Raw genomic sequence first — 21170 nt, 5'->3', positions numbered from 1 at the left:
TAATCATCCTGGGAGTCAGGATGGGAAATGACAATTTCAGGTGGATCTTCCCCATGCTCTCTTTCCTGCTCTCAGCCCTCCCCTCTTCCACTTCAGCAAGTGACTGTGGGGTTAATGGATCTCCAAGAAGGGACATAAAGATGGGTACTGAGTGTCTAGGGAAGCTTCTCACCTTGTTCTGAATAACAAAACTCTCTCATACCACAAAACAGGTACCTTCAGGCCCACAGGAGCAGGGACAGCTGATTCAGTGGGGAGAAACCTGGTGTTAGCTGAGGAAGCTATTGCTGGTTTGAGTCAAGAACAAGATCTTCAGTGAAATGAATTGATGGTTTCAGTTCCGGATCTGGTGGGCAAATTAAAAAAAAAGAAAAAAAAAAGAAAAAAAGAGAAAAACACAACAATAAAAAACCCAAATCGGGCCGCATATCTCAATGCTTGCTTTCAGGAAGCTGCACACAACTGAAGCAGAGCATGGAGACTGACTCAACTCTCGCTCTTCGACAGGAGCCCACGGGAGGCAGGAGAGGCAGGACCCTGCCTGGAGAGCCGGCAGCCCCCAGGATCAGTTTTTTTTTTTCCTGGGGTTTGTTCCTGCCCATCCCTCTGGGGAAAGCAGCAGCACCAGGGGAAGAAGTGAAGTGGAAAGCAAACCTCTATCTCTGGGAGATGCCATTCTTCCCAAGATTGTCCCAGATGATGCAGGTGTAAATGGTGTCAAACCAGAGCCTGCTGGTGTTTTCATTCAAGTGTAGCATACAAGGGAATTTCAGCTAACCCTTCAGTGGCCAGAAGATGTGGGATGGTGTCATTTATTGCACATCTCAGGCAAGTCACGTCTGTGAGAGCTTACACACCAGAATCCCTGCGTCTCTTGCCAGTTATACCCGTGTGTTTCTCTGGTACCATCTGAGGAACCATAAGCAGCTTTCCAAAGCTTTAAAAGTCTCCAACAGGCTGCTGTGAGACAAGTAAGAAATCACCTCTTTAGTCCCACAGGGGGAAGGAGACACTGGAAACAAAAAGCTTGAATTTAGGAACCTGGTGGCGGAGCAGCAGGGAGCAGGCAGGAGCTCCTGGCTGCCAGGAGCGTGGCCTTCCTGAGGAGGCAGTCAACAGGACAAGAGGCAGGAACAATGAGCTAAGCGCTGCAGTGGAAACAAACACCTTTTTTTAGGCACTCAGCACTAAGCTGCTGCTACTTTTATCGCACCATTCATTTGGGAAGAAAGCAGCGCAGCAAAACAAGGTGCGCGCACCAAGTCTGAGCTCATGGAATTTAGCGGCCTGCAAATTAGCTATTAAATTATTTCATTTATTAGTCTGGGATCACTGTGTTCTGCTGTGATTTTGGACCGGATCTGGCCAGGTCAATCCCTGGGGCAGGACCTGGAGGATCTGCAGGGAGACCAACGATGACGGCTGGATGCTGACTTCTTCTGGAGAGCTGAAGCCATCGTTTCCACTGCTTAAGTCTTCCGTGAATGCTCTTGAGCTGTTTTACAGATAAACACATACACACGTGCACGTGAAACCCCCTGGCAAAAACAATGGTTGTTTTGCATGCCAAATGTGTCAGTTGCATTTCTTTTTACGACTGAATTCATTCTCGAGTCATGAATGCAAAAAAAGCCTGGTGCGTGATTAAATTTAGGGCATTCGTTTTGCATTCCAGCACAGAGGGAACCCAACAGTCTCAAACCTCAGAAAAAGCCTCTCCACCTCTACTTTATGGACAATTTCATTCTGTTTGTGTTTCCAGAGCCTACTTCAAAGTGCAGATGCATTTCAGGTAAATAATGACAGCTTCAGAACAAGTTTTCCTTGTAACACAAATCGCCTCGCTAATGAAATCAGGGAAAAACATCAGAACAACTTGATATCCACCTGCGCTGAAATCAAATCTTTCTATTTATATAGTGGAATGAGGGACCTGATTCTGCTCCCAGTCAAACCAGGTGTGAAACTCATGCTGACTTGAACGGGAACGGGGCCAGCCCTGCAATCCTGCTGGTGACCGTTGCCCGAACCTGGGTGAGGATGCCCTGATCCTTGCAGTGCACAGCAGAGAACGTGCCTGTGGGTGCAGCAGCAAACAATGGGGTCAGGTTCAGAAGAATACGAGGCACCTTCCCTCGGTGCAGAGAACAGTTTCTATAGTTTCCAGATTTCCTTCCTGCTAATGTCAATCATGCATGGGAGAAAACAATGAAGAAACACCAGCCTCACTTGGAATAAAGTAACGGGGACCCAAGAATGAGGCATATGCTTAAAAAATGAAAATAAATAAAAACAGAATTGTCACATCCAAGGCTGAAAGTATCGACTATCTGAACTGCCACATAAATCAGGCTAGCCCTGGGGACTTGGATCTACACCACTACTTACCTCTTCACCTCAAACCTCAAGAGCAAGGTTCTCTCTTGCTTTGGAAGTCTGCAGGTGGGCAGATGGCATGGCTCGTGGTCATCTCCTCTCCATCACTGAACCACTTGCCTTGCTGCAGCACCGCATCCAGCTCCAGAGCTGCTGCTTCCCCCAGCTCCCATCACCCTTCCCAAAGGCTCTGCAGCAGGATGAAGGGGACTGAGATGTCCACTTGGCTTGTCAACAGAGAAGAACAAACTGCACTTGAACCTGGAAATTTACAGGAATGCAGAGCAGCCGTGTTGCTAAGCCAGCTGCAAACCTGCTTTGCTCGGGGCTCTTCCCTTTGTAGGGCTGAAGGAATGAGGCGCGTGCTGCCAAGTAGGACATCAGTGCTGCAAGCAAATGGAAAGTCCTTATCCCACCAGCAATCTTGACCTGGTAACGGGCAGGCGGCTAGTGTAACAAGAAAGCTGGGCTCCTTCCTACTCGCAGGAAGGGGAGGCGGTAGGACACAGGTTATAATTAGAGCCACCCACAGCAATTTTGGGGAAGCTTTAGCACATGGATCAGGATCTTCTTGTGAGTACTGCCAGTTCACCATCTGCTTAGACTGGGCCAGTCCAGAACCCCAGTGGCAAGCCTGCAGACACTGCTCCTGCTTGCCTGGGGTTTAGCGGTGCTTTAAGCCACTTCGGTGCCTGCAGGGGAAAGCACAAAGCAACGGGAAATTCTCTGCGCCCTTACTCTGAGTGTCCAGCTAATTTAAAGGATTTGCTTCAGCTTTGGAGACAAGCTCGCACTGGAGCACTCGCTCCTTTCTTTCCAAGGGATTATAAAATGTCAGAGATTCATTCAAACTGGCTTTCCCCAGTACAGTTTCCTGCAGCTGGAAAAACACCGGTCCTGCCAAGCTCCGCGTGCTGCTGTGGGCGCAGCACATTTCGTGCTGCAGCCTCCCCTTCCCCATGCAAAGCTGCACAAGTGGCCCCATGGAGCACGATAAGAGGCACATGGGGTGCCCGTGCCTGGACCGAGACACTCGAGAGCCATCCCCAGCTCTCCATCGAGATGCTGCAGATGCTGAGAGCACCCTGTGTTTGCAATGCCTCGGACAGGTGGGCTCGTAGCCTCGGAGCTTGGCAAAGGGGCTGGTGTGATCCTCGTGGCACAGGGGTCTTGCACCCTCATGGGCTGAGACACGAGCATCTGGTCCTAACTCTTGTGGTGCTAATTCACAGCACTGATTAAAACCTCGTGTACGAGCATTCAGGAGCATTGCTGGCTCTGTACAGCAGCCACCCCTCCCCAGACATCCCTTCTGGCCCCCGTGGTGCAGCTAAACCTCACAAATGTGAAGACTGAAGCATCTATTGGGAAGGCTAAGCTATGTGAAGCTTTTGTATGAGCCAGGGCCCGTCTAGAAGTGGCTGCTCAGCGGAAGCAGCGCTCCTTTAATTGTTAAATTTGTACTGTGCTTCTCACCCACATCCCAATTTTTAGTGTTTTCCCTCAAGGCCCTGCTCTGTTGCCCCGGGCCTGGCTGTGAAAACCTCAGCTGTTGCTGTCCCTGTGTTTAACCGCCTGTGTTTCTGAGCCTCACCATTCACAGAAAAAAAAAAAAAAAAAAAAAAAAAAAAAGAAAAAAAAAAGCTTGAAAACGTGAGCCCAGCACTCTCAAAGGAAACAATTCTAATCATTCTCTTTTTTCCCTTACCACTGCGATTTATTTAAAAAGGGACTCTGGGGCCTCACCCAGGAGTTTCGGGTGCTGCTCAGCGTGGGGAGAGCAAGCACAAAGCCACCGCTGCCGCCCGGGGAAGCGTGGCGAGCACAGCTCTGCGCTGCCCACCCTGCTCCCTTCCAGGTAGATGGAAAATAATTATGTGGGTTATGAATGGCGGTGTGTCTGCGGGGGGTGGAGACGGGGCGAGGGGGGTGTCAAGTGTGTCTTACGAGTGCTTTGAAATGTGTTTGTGTGTTTCTGAGATGAACCTTAAAGAAAATACCTGAAAACTGGTTTTGCTTTTCCTAAAGCATTGGCTCTTTCAGGCGGCATCTTTGCCAAGAGTCATTAATCACATCTTTATTAACAAGGGCGGGGGAACAGTGACCTCAAACAACCGAGGAAAACAACTAAAACTGCATTCATTTGAAGGACCGCTGTTAAACTCACTGCTGGCCAGCACATGCTACTGTTGACGTGTATTTAAAGTGCACCGAGGCTTTGGGGTACGTTGGGGCTCCTGTACAGGACTAGGGCAGGACTTAGCCCAGAAGCGTGTTCGACTTAACCTTACGTCCTCTAGAGTAAGAAGAGGAGAAAGAAGAAGGTTTCCAAAAGGTCTTCACACTTTCCTGCTACCTCTAAGAGTATAGTGTGAGCAGGCAGGCTAAACTATCCCTAGAGCTTAGGGATATGGTTTAGTGGGGACTGTTAGCGTTAGGTCAGAGGTTGGACTTGATGATCTTGAGGTCTCTTCCAACCTAGAAATTCTGTGATTCTGTGATTCTGTAAACTCGCTGCCTTTTCTCTTCTGAAGCCTCACAGTTCACAGGTTCATGGATTTCATGATATGAACGCTTTAAATCCAACATCACGACTGCCCTGCGTGCGGGCCTGGGCCCGGCTCCTGCCAGCCCTGCCAGCCGGCTTGCTCTGAAGTACCCAGCCCTGCTGTTAACGCCACGGGACAGAGTCCACCACATCTCTCACTAACGTGCTAATTTTCTCAGCTTGAAATGCAGAGCCAGCCGAACAAGCAGCGTTAGGTGCAAAAGGGGGAGGAAGGAGGCGACGACAGCACCGTTCCTCCACCAGGATCAGTGCCATGGCTCAAGGCCCTGCAGGCTGTGCAGCACCACCGGGACCATCCCTGCCCTTCAGAAGTGGTTTGGGGGTCTTAGGGCATTCATCTTGCTGAATAGGACCATGAGGAAGCCCAGTCCCAGGAGCAGGAGGACAAAGGAAGAGGCCACAAGGCTGCTTTCGCTGCCTGCCTAGGGCGCACATGATCAGGAGCCCCGTGTGCATCCCTCGCCCCTTCTGTAACTCCCCCCGTGCTCATGGTTCCCCACTCTGAGCTGCTTCGGGAGCACAGGGACTTTTGAGGGGATTTCTGGAGCCTGCCTCAAGACGCTTTGGCTGCGGAGAGGGCTCTCGGCAGCAGCGTGGGGAAAGGGCAGGTCCCCACTTTGGGCAGGATGCTAATGGCGCATCGCAGTAGGCAGGCTGCGAACACAAACCCTGGAAGGCTGTTGCCACTGATAACACCCATCTGCTGTGGCATCATGTCCGTTGACATAACCTTAATTAATGACATTACCAAGCTAATGAGGAGATAAACCACCGATCCCAGGTCCTGTTAAGAAATTGTCTTAAATACCAGTCCCTAATCGCTATGGAGAAACAGACAGTGGGCCAAAACGCACACCTGGAGCGAAGAGGTGTGGTGCTGTGTTTGCTGGTGAAGCTGCGTTTGTTTACTCCGGGACTGACTGCGAACCGTCCTGATTAACACACGGCGGGCGTGCGCTGGGCGGGAAGTTGTAAACAGCCCCGGCCTTATGTAATGGCACGGCTCTTGTGCAAGATCTGTCATCCAGATGGCAGCAGGATTGATGTCTGGGGAGATCAGCATCGTGCCAGCCTGGGGTGCAGATGTGCGTGGGAGTGCACCAACCCCAGGCTCGCTCTTCCCAGACCACGGGCGGGCACAGAGGGGCTCCCCGGCCCCCTCGTGCCCTGGGATGCTTCTCAGCGTGGTGCCGCTCCGTGTGCCTTTGGGAGTTAGTGGACATCAGTGGCCATTCCTTGGTGGCTGAGAGCTTTCTGGGATGCTTAAAAGGGAAAGATTTACTGATTGTGACTAGAAGACTTCCCGCTAGCATCGGGGTGGTGTGGATGTAACTCGTAAGGCAGGGAAGGGACCTGTTTCACTGCGCTGACTTGATTCTTTGGCTGTTGCTTTATTTCCTTGCTGTTGTTATTCTGATCCAGTGAAATTAAAAAGGCATGAGTAGCCTATTTGGATCTGAATGTGTGAGTTCCTGCCCTGCAGAGCTTTCAGTAGAGATTAGATTTTACATGCCATTGTGTGGGGGAGATGTGCCATCAGGCAAAGGAGGAACAAATGCAGGCGGGGCGAGACTGGAGAGGCAGAAGCTGGTGCGCTTGCATGAAGCTGCCTGCTGCTCATCGGGGTGGTATCCCCATCTCCCTGCTCTTTCCGCTGCTATCTCAGAAAACATTCACCAGCTTCACCCCATTCTGCAGCATGTTCAGCCACTGGAACATCTGAGACAAGGCAGCCACTTCTTCCTCATGTTAGTCCTCATTCCTAAGTCCTTTCCCTAAGTGGGCCTAGAATAAAACCTGTGTGTAAATACCCATCCCAAGCCTCGTGTGTTCCCGAGCGTGCAAGCAGCCTAGCAGGGGGAGTCTGTCCTATAAGAATAATCCTTCAAGTCACCGGCGAGGTAGATGCACACTCAAGTCTGCTGGTATCCAAACAAATGGTGAGGGATTCCAAGGATTTATGTGTTCACGTGATGCACGACACAGACATCGGGAGCAGACAAGCCTGGCACGTTGCTCATGCTACCAACCTTTCACCTATTTCAAGTCTTTTACTCTAGACCTCTGACAGTGTTTCTATTCATTCAGGCTGTTTCCTGCTTGACAAAAAAAGAAAAAGAAAAAAAAAAAAAAAAAAGGTGTTTGTTTGTTTCCTGAGTGATCACAAGGCATGCATATATCAGAAAAAAAAAAATCTATCTTCTTCTTACATCTCTATTATTTCTATTGTTCAGGTATGCCCCAGGTACTTTCCCAGACATGTTGCCTTCTGTTCTTAACATTGCCATCTGGGAATCAGATATTGTACATCATTTGTGGTGCTGTTCAGCGGGGATGGAATTTGTTATTGCTGCTCGCAGATAGCTGCGGCTCGATGCACACGGGTAGCTCAGAGAAGAGGGATGCCGTCAGCTTTGGGGCTGCCTCCCTCCAGCTCGGGGATGAGCTAAGGCTGCGTGTGCACAGCACGTCTAGGGAGACAAGCTGGGAAAGTTCCCCTGACACCTGCAAGGCAAGTGATGTCCACGGGGCCCAAACTGTTTCACCGCCAGGAAGGCACTCAGTCAGCTAATTTTGCACTGAGCCTCCTTGCAGTCTGGCAATCTGCCTTTAATAAACGCTTGCTTTGCGGAAATCCAGGGAAAGAAGAGGTGAGCCCCGCGCAGCAGCCGCAAACAAAATCAGCCTAAATACCAGGGCACTCGGAGCTCGGTGCAGAAGCAGATGCAGAACTGAGCTTTGCGGGCTGGACCCATCTCTCGAAGTTGATTCTGATCATTTCCTGATTCAGAGCCTTGTGCTCTGACCACAAACCCACCATATCCCTTCCTGTTTGGTGTACATCTCTGTCTGGTCCCTTAACCAAACAACAGCTCAGTAAATGCTTACAAATTCAAGAGGAGAGGCTGCTAATTTAAAACGCTGCATTATCAGAGCAGCTGGAAAGGAAAACTAACAGGAAGAAGCACCAAATCAGAGCCAAAAGGAAAATCTGGGTGCTTGGATGCAGGCAGATGGTTGCTTAAGAAACACTTCTCCAACGTTTATTGCAGATGTTTGTGAACACAAAAACTATCGAACCGAAGGGTGCAGCAAGTTGGAAGTTCAGGTGGGTTACTCCAAGGCGGGCCACTCCCAGCCCTGGCAAATTTTGTGAAGCTGTTGCTCTCCATGCTTCAGCCTCGAAAGCAGCAGAGCCTCCACCCCGCGCTGTTATATAAGGTCGGTAAGGGGAGCAGGGCGATACGCTACTATCACGGCGGGGAGGATCTTGTGGGACACCAAGAAGTGAGCAAACTGCGACAGAGCCTGCGTGTGCGTGGTTTCTTCTTTAAAAATAAGATCAGACTCTTTTTTTTTTTTTCTTCTTTGCTTTAAGACACAGTGGCTATAAATGGCCTTGCAAAAATAAATCGAGCCTGAGGCTGGGTCTTGAAAGCACTTGACGAGGAGTAAAAGTGGTTAAAAAAGGAAAAAGGAAAATTCTCACACTATTCCGAGAGCCCAGACCCCCCCCACCTCTGCTTGTAAACAGCAGCTAAATCACACTGGAGCATTTCTGCCCCTTTCAGACCTTACCTGGCTCATTAGGACAGACGATGGGGGAGTGGAGCACAGCACCTTCCAAATCACAAACAGGTTATAAAGCAAAGCTGTAGTACACAATAGCATGAAACCAGTTGTAGAGAACATGGTGGAAAAGCTGCTGGGGAAGTGAACTGAGCAGAGTTAAAAGCTGTGGCTATTATTTATGGCTGTTGGCTCAGCCTTTTCACATCAAAATCAAGCTTTTCAAACAGCTCTGTGTTCTCTGGAGAGGTTAAAAGTTGGGCTGGGAAAAGCAGCTCTGTGGATGTGACAGATTTTGGCAAGGTGATTGACTTAGCACGTTCTAGCAACAAGTAAGGATATCCAACATCAACGTTATGCATGTTCTGTGGCTTAGGGACCAGTGAGATTAAAGACCTTGCAAATGAGCAGTCCCCGGGCGCTTCTCCAGAGAAGAGCCTCAGGGACTGATAGGGCATCCAATAATTTTCAATGCTTTTATCAACGGTGTGGAAGGTGAGCCACAACAAGGGCTGCCAAAACCTGCGAGTGACACCAGACAGGCAGAGCAGCAGCTGGTGAAGAGGCCGGGGCAGCGGTGTGGGGAGATCCAGGTCACTGGGCAGCGTGACAGCCCCGTGTGGAGGAGCAAGGGACACAGTCAACTTGCACAGAGGGACAATCCTTATCTTGGAAAGCAAAGCCAGGATTTGGGATAGGATGCTACGGACAAGCAGCCCAACCTGTGTTTCCAGTGTGCTGCTGCAGCTGAGGGGCCTCCCAGGAGCTCCAGATGGAGGAACAGCCAACTGCAGGATGGACCAGGGCTGCTTCCAGCCAGTCTTAACCAGACAAATATTTTCCCTGTTATTGTTGGTCTCTGCATTTTGAAAAGGAAGTTGAGAGACTTGAGGAGTTCAATCTGCTAAATGTATTCAAAAGCAAAGTGAGAGGTGATGTTATGACAGAGTGTGCAAGCACCTTCAGGAAGCGATGCTGGTAGGAAAGGGGTCTTTAGCCCCACGACAAGCACACTACAGCTTGGTAATTTCGAGTAAGAAAGTAGCATGTGTTTATCAGTGAAGATGCTTAATCTCTGGGAAGAATTCCAGGTCCAGGATAGGATTCACATTTCGTGGTGCCCTCAAATCCAAGCTGGCTGCCCTCCTGGGCTGCTTGATTTAGATCACGTTGTACTTTGCCAAACATGAGTTAAACACAGAGGTGTGGGAGCGATATCTGTGAATACCTGAAGTGCTGGGGATCAGGCAGGAGTCTCCAGCCCTCCCGCACACCCATGAATTCTGGGACTGAGAACTACATAACCAAGGAAGAGGAATAAAATTCAAATGGCCTGATGCCTCCTGGAAGGTACAAGAGGGTGCAAAAGCCAATGAAAAAGCCTTGGAGTTCTTGGTAACCCCTCCCAAACTGATAAACTTCCAAAAACAAACAAACAAACAAACAAACAAACACCTCTGTCCTTTCTCCTTTCTTTCTCTCTCTCTCTCTCTTTTTTTTTTTTTCCTTTCAGTACTTTAAGTGAAAAAAAATAATTATTTTATAGAAGTTTTTGTTTTGTTCTGTTTTGTTTTGTTTTGGTAGCAATCTTTTCAGCACACTGGCAAGTTGCTCCTGTTTGGGTTTTGTTTGCTTTTGTGAACAACTACAGTTGAGTTTTCCACTCTTTGTTTCTGAGCGTGTGTTTAGGACTTGCTGAGAACAAGTTAAACACAACAAATGAGTTTTGGACAGAGCTTTGAAAGAGATTAATTCTGTGGTCATTCATTCTCCTCTCTTGGGAAGCAAGTCCCACATTCCAAAACAGCTTTCTGAGAAAGTTTTGTCTTCATCCTAACCAGCATCTTCGTTTAGGTATCCTTGCAAAGTGTTAGGCTGAGAACCAAGGACTCAGTCCTGGAAAATAATATCAGATACTTACCCTTAGCATTGCCTGGGGGCCACTTCAAGTATTGATAAACTAGTAGAGATGGACTTGAAGGATACTGGCCCGAAAAAATACTCAAAAAAATGCCACATCAACGCAGTGGCAAAGCTGGGATTAAGCATCCAAAACACATCATCTGTGTGGCTCTAGCAAGGCAAGAATGAACAGGGCAGGTAGTAAATCTAGAAGAGCCAGCAGGAAGGTCACAAGCTCTGGAATTAAAGAAAGAAGAATGGCTAAAGAATGAAGCAAACATACTGCTGCTGAGGGAAATAATTCATAAAATGTTGATCGTCTCATCCCCATATGCTTGTAATAATTTTGACAAGCATTTCATTTTATCCATTATTGTTAGGAAAATGATTCCTTTAAGGGCAAAATTTAACTGCATTTTTCAGATCAGCTTGATTGTGGGAATCATTCTCACTTGCCTGTGGTTTTCACTATCAGGCCAAACTTTATCCCTGGTGTATTTTTCTTGACTCAGTGGAGTTGTGTTGAAGATCAGCTTGGCCTTAAGGCCTTTAGTCATATTGCCAATGGGTTTCTTTAAAGGGATATTTCCCTACTTTGAATTCAGGATTCCGGGCAGCGATTTTCATTTTGCAATCTGGAAGCACTCCTGCATATCTTAAGGAAGTTTTAGTAATTCTGGTACTGAAGAAACCTTTCTTTGGCAATAGATGCCATGCCTCATTTTCATCCTGAGGCAGGTGTGTGCATGTGCGTCGGCTGGTCTGTGGATGGCAGTCTAGAGAGCCAGGTGCCTTCCACCGGCAGAAAGGTATGGTGAAGAGTCATAAGAAGGGAAAAGAAATACTTAACAGCCTCACAAAAGCATAACAAATGCTATTCACCGTGTTTCTGATTAACAGAGCAGCATCTTATCTTCCCCCGAAAGCTCTGCTCCCAATCCTCCAAGTGTGTGTGCATGGTAAGGGGAACCCCGTAACCTGATTTTGTCTGAAAGCTAGTTAGGAGGATTGTTTAGATTCCAGTACCATGGGGAGCAGCTCTGGGAAAGAGCCCTTTGCTTGGAGTCAGAAGGAAAGACTAACTGAAGACCCAAGAGCTGAAGGATGGGCCCTTCTGCATCCTCTGCCCTGGACCTGAGTGGCTGGGAGATGCTGCTTGCAAGTGGGTACGGTCCCGTGCCCCTGCACAGACTGCTGGTCTCAGGCACAAAAACCCCACAGGAGAGGTCAGCACAGGGAAAGTCTCGCCACAGAGCTTTCTCTGCACTGAGAGATGCTTTGTGTCTCGTGAAGCCCTGGATCAAAAGGAAGGACTACGTGCTGATGGGCGCAGGATGGTGGCAGGACGGTATCACACCTGCTGAGATGGGCTAACAGCGTGCTCCCTGACCTGAATGTCTCAAGTGTTGCCTGTTTCAGCTTGCTTTGGCAGCCCGGCTGCTCTCTGAGTGCTCCAAATCACAGCAAAAAATATTATTAAATCAAACACAAACCTCTCGGTCCCACCTCACGCAATATGTGAAACCTAATAATGAACCTGAGTGTAGCCAGCCTCCTTTCTTATAACTGAGCGACACCTGAGACAGATCCTGCAGGTCTCAGAGATCTGTCCCGAGGACAGAAAAGACCTGAGAGAGCCCAGGGCTAGGTACAGACAAGCTAGGAAGTGTTATGCAAAAGAGCAGCACAGAGTGTACGGTATGGGATGTACTCGTGAGCTTCTAAACGAAAAAATTTACTTGTAGGGATTGATGATGGGCATGTCATTGAAAAAGAAATTTGTCTTGCTGTGGTGAGAACCTCTGCTCTTGCTATTATTACATCTGGTCAGAAGAGAGAGGAGACTGTAAATCTCGATGGCTTGATATGATCAGACAAGCCACAGTCTGAACTCTAGGGGTGCTTGTTGCTGTAGGGTGCTACAGCATGTGAATGTGCATCAGAGGAGAGCATGGTGTGAAGGAGCAGGGCTCAGGGGAGCTGTTTCTGTCCTGCAGCCATCGCCAGCTTTGTATAACTATCGCTGTGATCCAGCAGCCTGTGAAGCATAAAACTATCTGAATGCAATTTGGATACAAGCAGCATCAGATAACTGATCTCATTACCTTGAGAGAAGAGGGTTGATGTGATTTCTGTACATCGCAGCCAGTGCCCAGAGCTGGCTGCTGATCTGATCATCAGCTCTGAGACCCCAGCCCTCCACCATTCTGCCGTCTCTGTGTGCCTTCCTAAAGACCAGCTTGCCAAAAGCCTTGACATTAGCAAACTAAGGCAAGTGACACAGTTGCCCAACTCCACTCATTGCTCCATCGCCATCCCAAGGAGACCAGCTCTGAAGGTGGTTCTGGTAAGGAATAGTGGGAAAACCTTAAAGGGCTGGGGTGCAGCAACCGGCTGACTCAGAGAGCAGAAACCATTTGCTGTGGTATCTGGAGAGATCTGAACAGCTGCAAAATCCCAGTGCTGAGATCTTGGTAAGGTCGCAGTTGCGATGGGCTGGGCATATTGCCAGGGTGGAAGATTCCAGGATCTGCAGCCTCCTGGGAACACCTAGCAGCCAGCACGAGTTGTTATAAAGACACCTGAAAATCCTCGCTTGGAGCTTGTCAGCTTAACGTTAATAACTGGGACGGGAAGGGTTTGGAGCCACGGCGGTGCAGCCCGAGAGGTGAAGCACAAAGCCAAAATGGAGGAGAGGGAGGAGGGAACTCGGAGAAGATCAGTCACGCCATTTAAAATGCACACTTTTGGCTAAAAACCTACTTTCTCCCCACAGACCGGCCTGTTTTTACAGGGTCATACACACACATACAGCAAAAATAAAAACAGCTAAGGAGAGGGTCACTGCAAATTGCAACAAACAACAATTTGGTAATACAATTTTAATGAAGAAATCTGTGGCACCCAATAAATTTAAGATTTGGCACACCAGCAATACCCAATAGCCATAAATAAAGCAATCTGCTAATGGCAGCCCATTCCACCTCATTTTCCTTGATGTTTTCCATGGCATCATTCCTCGCCATGAAAATCACGGCTGAATCACGACTTTTCTTTTAATCTCCTCTTAATCTCCACCACTATTAGGTGCTACACGTCTTCCTGGACACCACCGTATTTGAATGGCCTTTAAATAGGGCCTGCTCGGAGGCTGGTGAGGCTGTACCACACGCTTGTCTGCTGCAGGCTGAGCCCACAGAAGGCTGCAGAGCACGCCGTGGCTGCCCGCAGCCGCTCACACATCATCAGCCCCGGGGAACTCGGAGCCAGAACCACCCCGTGGCCCCCAGCAGCTTTTGCACTTGGGACTCAGCTCTGCAGGTCTGACATGTCGTGACAGAGGTATTTCTCCACGCAGCTCGTTTTGACCTGAGCTAATAGGAGATTAAACCAGCCCACGGCAGCAAGTCAGCTGCTGCTGGTCTAGGGAGGGCGTCTCAGGTTCTCTCCTTAATGAGCTTCACATTTGGCCTTCGTTAAGCAAAGGAGAGCTCGGCATCACAAACATCGTGCCAGTGATACGGTCCTTATCTGACAGATGGAGCCCAAGGAAAGCTGTTTGCAGTGACCTAATGTTGTTTGCAGCTTACCTGGCAAGACACCAGCGAGTTGCTTGTCCCCTGCACCGAGAAGTCACTAAGCAGATGCTTGTGTCTCCCAAACAACATCTCTTTGCTTTCTGAAAATGAAGCCAGGGTTTCCAACAGAAGGTACTTTGGAGTGCCTTTGTCTCCTCTGCCGCATGCTGGATTTCCGCAGGGACCCCGTGTCTGCAGGGCTTGTCCCCACCGCGCTGCTCCATGGGCTTTAGTGTGACCCTGTCGGGAGCGTCGGGAGATGATTAACCCTTTTGTCACCACCAAACCACAAGGGGAACATCTTCTTCTTTTTCTCAGTCATTAAGTTTTTGCATACTGGAATTATGTGCATTTAACAAGGAAGTTTTCCAGCAGGGTGCACATCCTCGAGTCTTTCAGCAGAATGAGCTTTTGGAGTGTCCATAATCACAGAGTGTTTGACAAACCACAAAAGAAGCCTCCTTAATTTTAACTTCTTTTGGCCTAAGTTGGGCAGGATCTGAAGTCAGGGTTTGAGACATGCACAGAACTACTTTGCCATTACCTTATGATCCCACTCTGGGGGGGGAGTTTTGCCATTCAGTGTCGCCGCATCTGCTTCATTTCTCTTCAGGTTTCCACCTCAAATTTCTTCCTATGCTGTCCTGTTTTCTTATGCAACTTTATAGGCTGTGGTAGGTGGAGATAAGGAGGCCAAGTCCTGAAATGATCTGTCTGCTTTTGTTTTGCAACCTCAGTGACAGCAAATATTAATGTGCATGCGTTCGCTGCCCGACTTGTCTGACCACTCTGCATGGCCACTTTGGTGACAAGCAAAAACCTTGCATGCGTTGACCGATCCCCAAGCACTGCATAAATACAGCTTATGCTGCTGTGAGCCCCCAGACATGCTCTCCTCTTTACACCCCTTGCACAGCTCTTTTTTTTTTTTTTTTTTTTTTTTTGCACCAAGGATGTTCCATGTCCAGCATTTGTCTTGTGCCAGGCCCTTCCTGGACTGTGGCTGTGTTACACAACAGTGCCCTGTGACTGAGGCGAGGATTAAAGGTGTCCAAATGATTAGGAAATCAGAGCAGTGAAAGGTCAGGGATCTTTTTATTTTCTCTTGGCTTTGGTAGGTGGTTGCTGAAAAATCACAAACGCTCTTCGAAAACAAGGGCTAGCGAGGTGCAGCTTTCCAGAGAAGTTGTTGGCATTCGTGTCTGCACACAAACTATTTACAGGTATGGCAAAGCGTTACTAATCTCTGAGCTATTCAGAAAGGAAGTACCTCTAGGATCTCCTCATTTGTCTCCCGTTTCTTAAACACCATTGAGTCATGCTGAATCTCCTCCCCTCCTGCAAGAAAAAATGCTTTGCAGAGTTCCCTGAAGAAAGAAAAATGTCCCTGGACCAGTGAAAACCAACAGGCCCAAGTGGGTGGGTCTCCTGCAAGCTCATGACCTAGTAACTGGGTAAAAAAGCCCGGAGACCTGGGAAGGAGAGGTCAGCCGAGTGGCTGCTGAGGATTCAGATGTTCTCGAGGCCCACGGGAGGAACTCTCTTATCAGGGTCTGGAGTCCAGCTGGAGCCCGTCTGGACCTGACCCTTCTCAAAGTTCATGAGTGTTTGCATTGAAATCTCTGATTCTAACTTATCTGTGATTTCAGACGGCCCCTGGAAGATGGTGTTGCCAGTTGGCTTTGCGAAGCCTTGCTGGATGTCCAGCTATGTCTGAGCTTCCCTCCCCTCCTCTCCAGCATGCCTGTCTGCACTTGGCTTCCAGTTCAAGCTTAGCCCCAGATGTATCTCACTGCTGCTCGGTTCCTGGGATCCTGTTGCAAATGGCAAGAAGTTATGAGCAGGATTCCTAAAGGAAGCCACACTGAGGAAAGAGCAGAGCGAGAGGGAAACCTCACCATTGCCGTGTCACTTTTACCAAGCACACACTTCTTGCGTTGCTCGAGTTTCAAAGAAAAAGGAAGTGTGTATAAAGGCTGCCTTGAACAACCGGAGGATGGTGGCACAGGCAGTGAAGGGTAAAAAGAAGAAGTAGGCACTGTGGGAGAACTGGTGAAGACGAGGTGGGTGAAGGAGGTGCTCCAGAGCTGGGTGTGTGTGCACCGACAGCGGCAAGCAGCAAGGATGAAACAGCCACCAAAACTGATGCATGAGGCAGCGCTCAAAGAACAGATGTGAAACAGAAGGAGACATTTATGGAGAAAAGAATAAAAAGGATTTTCTCAAAGTAAGATAATTCTGAAGTGCAAACACTAAGGAATGCTGTCCCTGCTTCCAAATACAACCCAGCAGGCAGCAGAGCAGCTAGAAGGCCAGAGCTCCTGAGCTCTGACCCTGGTGTGCCACCAACTCCTCCACCAGTGTGCCTACTAATTGCAAGTGCTGCAGGCAGCTTGCAAAGGCTAATATAAAAGCACAGAGCAGGGAGCTCAGAACCATGGGGAAGCAAGTCAGGATTGACTCAAGGGGATCTGAGAGCAGCCAGTGCCTAATATCTCTGGCCAGCTTTTGCCCATCTGAGAAATGGAGCATGTCTCATCTGCCACAGACAATGCTGGGAGGTTAATAATGGCATTTCATGTCTGAGGTCCTCTGACAGAAAGCTGCCACGTAACACAAAGCATTATTCTACCCTAAAGCCAAAAGTCTCCTCCACCCAAATAAATATGTATTTGTGTTGCCTGCCTCCCGTATTTAATCTACCGGCGATTCTCACAAAAAAAATAAATAAATAATTAAATAGATAAATAAATCTCTGGCAATAGGAGTGTGCCAAGAACTTGGCTAATCAGTAGGATTCTAGTATGTCGCTACAGATTTTGGCAGCCTTGTGTCAAGAAAATGATGCAACCCTGTTCCTGGGAACCAGAGCGATGGAAAGCGCTTCCAGCTGATTCGGATTGTTTATTCTAGGTGAAAGTTTGCAACATTTCCATTTGGTTTCACCACCGTGAGCTTTGCCAGGCCTTCTTCTCAGGCAGTGAGCGCTTTCTCATTCCTCTGCTTGATCTCCTACTTAAAGGCTTAGTTGCTACACTTCTTTTATTACTCTGGAAGGCATACACTTGGTCAAGAACGGGTGGATTTCACCTTGCAAGAGGTGCAACACTTTCATCTCCTGCTGACATCAGTCAGGCTGCAGGACCAAACACCCATCATCATGAGCAAAGGCTTTATGGTCTCGAAGAAGGAGGGATTATGTCAGAAGAATGGCCAGAGCCTGGGCAGGAATGCATTAATCATTATTATTACATTTCTATGCAAGTATTTAACCTGTGAGTGCTTTCACAGAACAAGGGAACGCATAGAAAATGCTCCTTGCATGGTTCTGGAGCGCAGTCTGGCACGTAGAGCTAGGCAGCACCTGCAGCCTGGCCGAGCTTTGGCCTGGAGAGACAGGAGCCTTGCTAAGAAGGACGGTCCACCTGTACGCAGGGATTCCTGCCGCAGCATGGGCCAGGCCTGTGCGGGGGCTGAAAGTGTACTTCCAGGAACATATTGCTCTGTTTTCAGCCTAAACCAACTATTTCCTCATTCTCTTTGTTCCCCTCTGTCATTTCTTCTTTCTGCAGCAATATAACCAAGTTCCACTTTGAAATGAATCACTGTTCGAGTGCTCATTAAATTAAGGAACTGACCATTCTGGTAAGACTCATGCTGACTAATTGCAGGTGCTGTTTAAATTTCCCCAATAAAACTTCTACAAAATCAAAGCCATTCCTAGCTGCCATTCAAATGCTGGGTATCTGAGGAGCTTAGAAGATCCAGTTAGGGTGGCTTTCTAAAGGGAAAGCTTTCACAGTACATGTCCTAGTCGTTTGCAACCTGTCTGAGACTTTGACCTTTTATTTACAAATTTGGTTGGATGATTAGCTGGCCAGGTCAGCTAATGTTAGATCTTCTGACCATTTTGCAGGCCGAGACACTGCTTAAAACACTTCCTTAGAAGGAGTGCCAGCGTTGCAGTGGGCAATATATTCACCTGAACGAGTCATGGTATGCCCACTCTGTTAAAAAATCATTGCGAGGACATAGATGCTGAAGCTGTGCCTCTTCACCAAGCCAACACGTAATCCCTAATAGTCCATTTGTCATCGCAATTTCCAAAATCATCTGCTCTCTTTTACATTAATTATGACCCAGGAAGTTTTCCACGTTGCTTTTCCTCACTGTGCTCATGGGGAAAATAATGGACCCAGAAATACTCCTTCTCTAGAGCTCTGCAAAAGTGGTTTTTTGTTTGTCTGTTTGTTTCTGATGAAAGAGGGAACCTCTGGACTGCATAAGTGAAGCCCTGAATTGATGCCACATTTCCAAGTTGGGCAAGTTTTGTAATTGTGTGACGGTTGTGTGTCCCCCACCATGTGATGGGAACAGCAATCTCCTCTTATGATGCTATCACTTGCTTCACTTTGGATGGAAGACTCTGGAGGAATCCCCGCCACTTACTAAAACTTTTCACAAAGCGTGTCACAGGAAGCCCTGAATCTCCACATCCAGCCTTTTAATAATAAACTATCTGTTTGCTTTGCAGAGCTTGTTTCCTAGACAGAGCACCAAGAAGGTATCACGAATGCCTGTGTACTAACCTCACCTTCCCCACAGCACCCCGTGTCCTGTTGATAGCAGGACAGCACTGTCAGCCCCACAGAGACAGGGGAAGCTGAGCACTGTGCATGCTGCAATAAGGCAGAGGCAGATCCAGGCACTGCTGGCTTTCTAGCACCTGTGCCTCAACCGCCAGGCCGAATTAGTACTGAAGGGACCTGTATTTTACTGCCCCCTTCTTCTGCATTAATTAAAACACATCACTGCACACTTAAGCGATTTAAATGTTTTGGAACGAGTCTCAGGACAGCCAAGGGCATTCAAAGTGAAGGGAAGGCTGGCAGCTTGCCTTCAGCTCGCTGGCTTGCCTGTCTATCACCAGCACACGTCATGCATTACAAAACCGTGAGATCTCTGCAGATCCAGCAACAGCACTATGCAGGAGAGAGCAAGGCTGAAGTCAGAAATCCCTGGTCTTCCTGGGGCTCCATCACACAGACTGGCTGCCAACATCTCCAGTGGCCTTTTTTCTTTTTCTTTTATTTTTTTTTAACACCTCTTCTCTATGAAAAGCTCATGGGAACTGCTACTGTAACAAGTACTCCACCACCATGGCTAATGGAAAGCCCTGCTAGACCTGGGAATTAGAGTATAGGCTTTCCTCTCGGGGATTTTTTTGGAGCTATCCAGGGCAAGAAAGAGGGAATTAACAGCGTGTTAAATAAAACCCAGGGCTTGCAAAGACTGTGTTTTACCCTTCAGGTCATACTGAAGGTCAGGGTATAAGCGAACATTCCCCCGAAAGTCTGTTTGCCTTTCCATCACCTATCAGCTGGCTGCGGGAGGCTGCAAGAGAAGGGACCTCGGGTGACCTCCAGAGCTACTTGTGTGCTGTGGACTCCAGGCAGCAGACAGCTGACTACAGTCTAGAATGGAAATGAAGGACTAATTTGCCCAGGGACATTCCCTTTTGTATTTTAAAGTAATGCAAAGTGCCTTTTCACTTTCAGCTCTGGATTTTAAGGCCTAAGATGAAGAGTCACCAACATTAGATCCACACCATCACAATTGTAACATCAAAACAAGCGCTGTATTAAAAATAAACACAGCCGGCATTCACTGGCATGATTAAAATGCATACATATGGGTGAGGTCATTGTAATAAAGGCCTTATGCACAAGCATGTGCATTTCTTACCATGGCCCTAGGCTCAGAGCAGGAACACTATGCATCCACAACTACCTGCTCTTGTGCAGTTGCATCAGCCCAGGCTCTCCAGCTGTTCAGAACATCTACCACAAGTGTCCTTATCACATCCATGTGCACTGACCTCCCCTTAACCCTCACAAAGACTAGAAAAATCACAGCCATGGCTTACCGCATTAGCAGAACATCTCTGATCACCAGCAGACCACTGTGTCAAGGTTCTGCATCTCCTCTGTCAATCATGTAAAGGCTGATGCCGATGCCACTTGGAAATAAGTCCATGAAAATATTTCCTTTCTCCTATCTGTGTGCCTGGAAAAAGCTTCACCAGCCAAATGAAAGTAAACTGGACTTTCCAGAATGACATGAAAATCTGCAAAGCCATTAGTGTCCATCTGCACAGTAATGCAGATCTTCTGTAAGTCACTTGAAAAAACAAAACAGGACTTCTAAAAAGTCCTGACCTTATGTACCTTCCTAGCTCATATTGCATCAATGCTCCCATGCCTCCAGTTATTATCGGCCAAGCCTCCACAGCTCGGGTGAAACACCCCCTGCTCTGGCAAACCACTATAGTAGGCAGCAAAGCTGGCACCAAAGTCCCACTTTGGTGAGTCCCACCAAAGGCTCTCCGACGTTTTGGGTGCCTCCCCATGGGTGCTCCAGTTGCCCCAGGCTGCAGCTCTCAGTGCTGCTGCGGAGGCACCTAGTCAGCACTGCAGAGACAGATCTGCTCTGGGAAAGGTTTTAGGAGGAATTTCTCAACTGGCTTTGGTTGCTTGGTCCTAGGCTTGCAGGTATTGTGACTGCAGAGACCCTGCCTGACTCTGGGGCAGCCCTGGGCCTGCGCTGACCATACCAGTGACCATGAGGATCCCAGTGCTCCCCAGTACTGCAGAGAGAGACGCAGCTGGGATGTTTGTCCTCAGACTGAGGTGACGGCTTCAACCTCAACAAATGGTGATTTTTGCATTACTCATCTTACTGGTGTCTCTCATACCCAGAAGAAACTCCAGCCTGCGCCTCTTCCCAGCAGGCAGAGACAACCATTAGCTACCTCAAAGGAAAACCTCATCTTCCTCTTCGGGGAAGTCAGTGTCTCTCAGGGCCCAGTGGAGGCTGATTACTGACTTTGTTTCTTTCTTGATACCTGAGAGTTCTTTGGGAATGTCTCTGCTTGTGACATTTCCAAAGAGATGTCCAGGAACAAGCAGGAAAACAAAGCTTACTATGGCTTTTGCAAAGTCCTGAATGACAGGATTGGGGAGGACGGTGTGAGGAGGCAGCGCTGTCTCCTGACAGAAGAAGTCACAGAGGCCCCAGAAGACACGAGCAGAAGTACGTCTGCCCAAACGCCGGGAGTGTTTCCACACACGACACGTGTCGTAATGCCTGCCAGGCCATGGGGCAAGAGGAGAGGA

At 48.4% G+C, this 21170-nt stretch overlaps 1 long non-coding RNA gene across 2 annotated transcripts; it reads right to left on the bottom strand.

Moving 5' to 3' along the window:
• Positions 1-4223: 4223 nt before the first annotated feature.
• On the bottom strand, positions 4224-20061 carry LOC113844476 (uncharacterized). Of its 2 annotated transcripts, XR_011811378.1 has the most exons (5): positions 19922-20061; positions 14540-15333; positions 14008-14235; positions 10437-10654; positions 4224-9374 (listed from the first exon to the last, which is right to left on the bottom strand). It is a non-coding gene; the product is annotated as an uncharacterized lncRNA (long non-coding RNA). The 2 variants fall into 2 exon arrangements; XR_005267966.2 differs by having other exon boundaries at positions 4224-10654.
• Between the last annotated feature and the right edge of the window lie 1109 nt (positions 20062-21170).

Source organism: Anas platyrhynchos, chromosome 9 (genome assembly GCF_047663525.1).
Source record: "Anas platyrhynchos isolate ZD024472 breed Pekin duck chromosome 9, IASCAAS_PekinDuck_T2T, whole genome shotgun sequence".
Taxonomy (NCBI): domain Eukaryota; kingdom Metazoa; phylum Chordata; class Aves; order Anseriformes; family Anatidae; genus Anas; species Anas platyrhynchos.
This window is presented reverse-complemented; position numbering and strand designations above follow the sequence as displayed.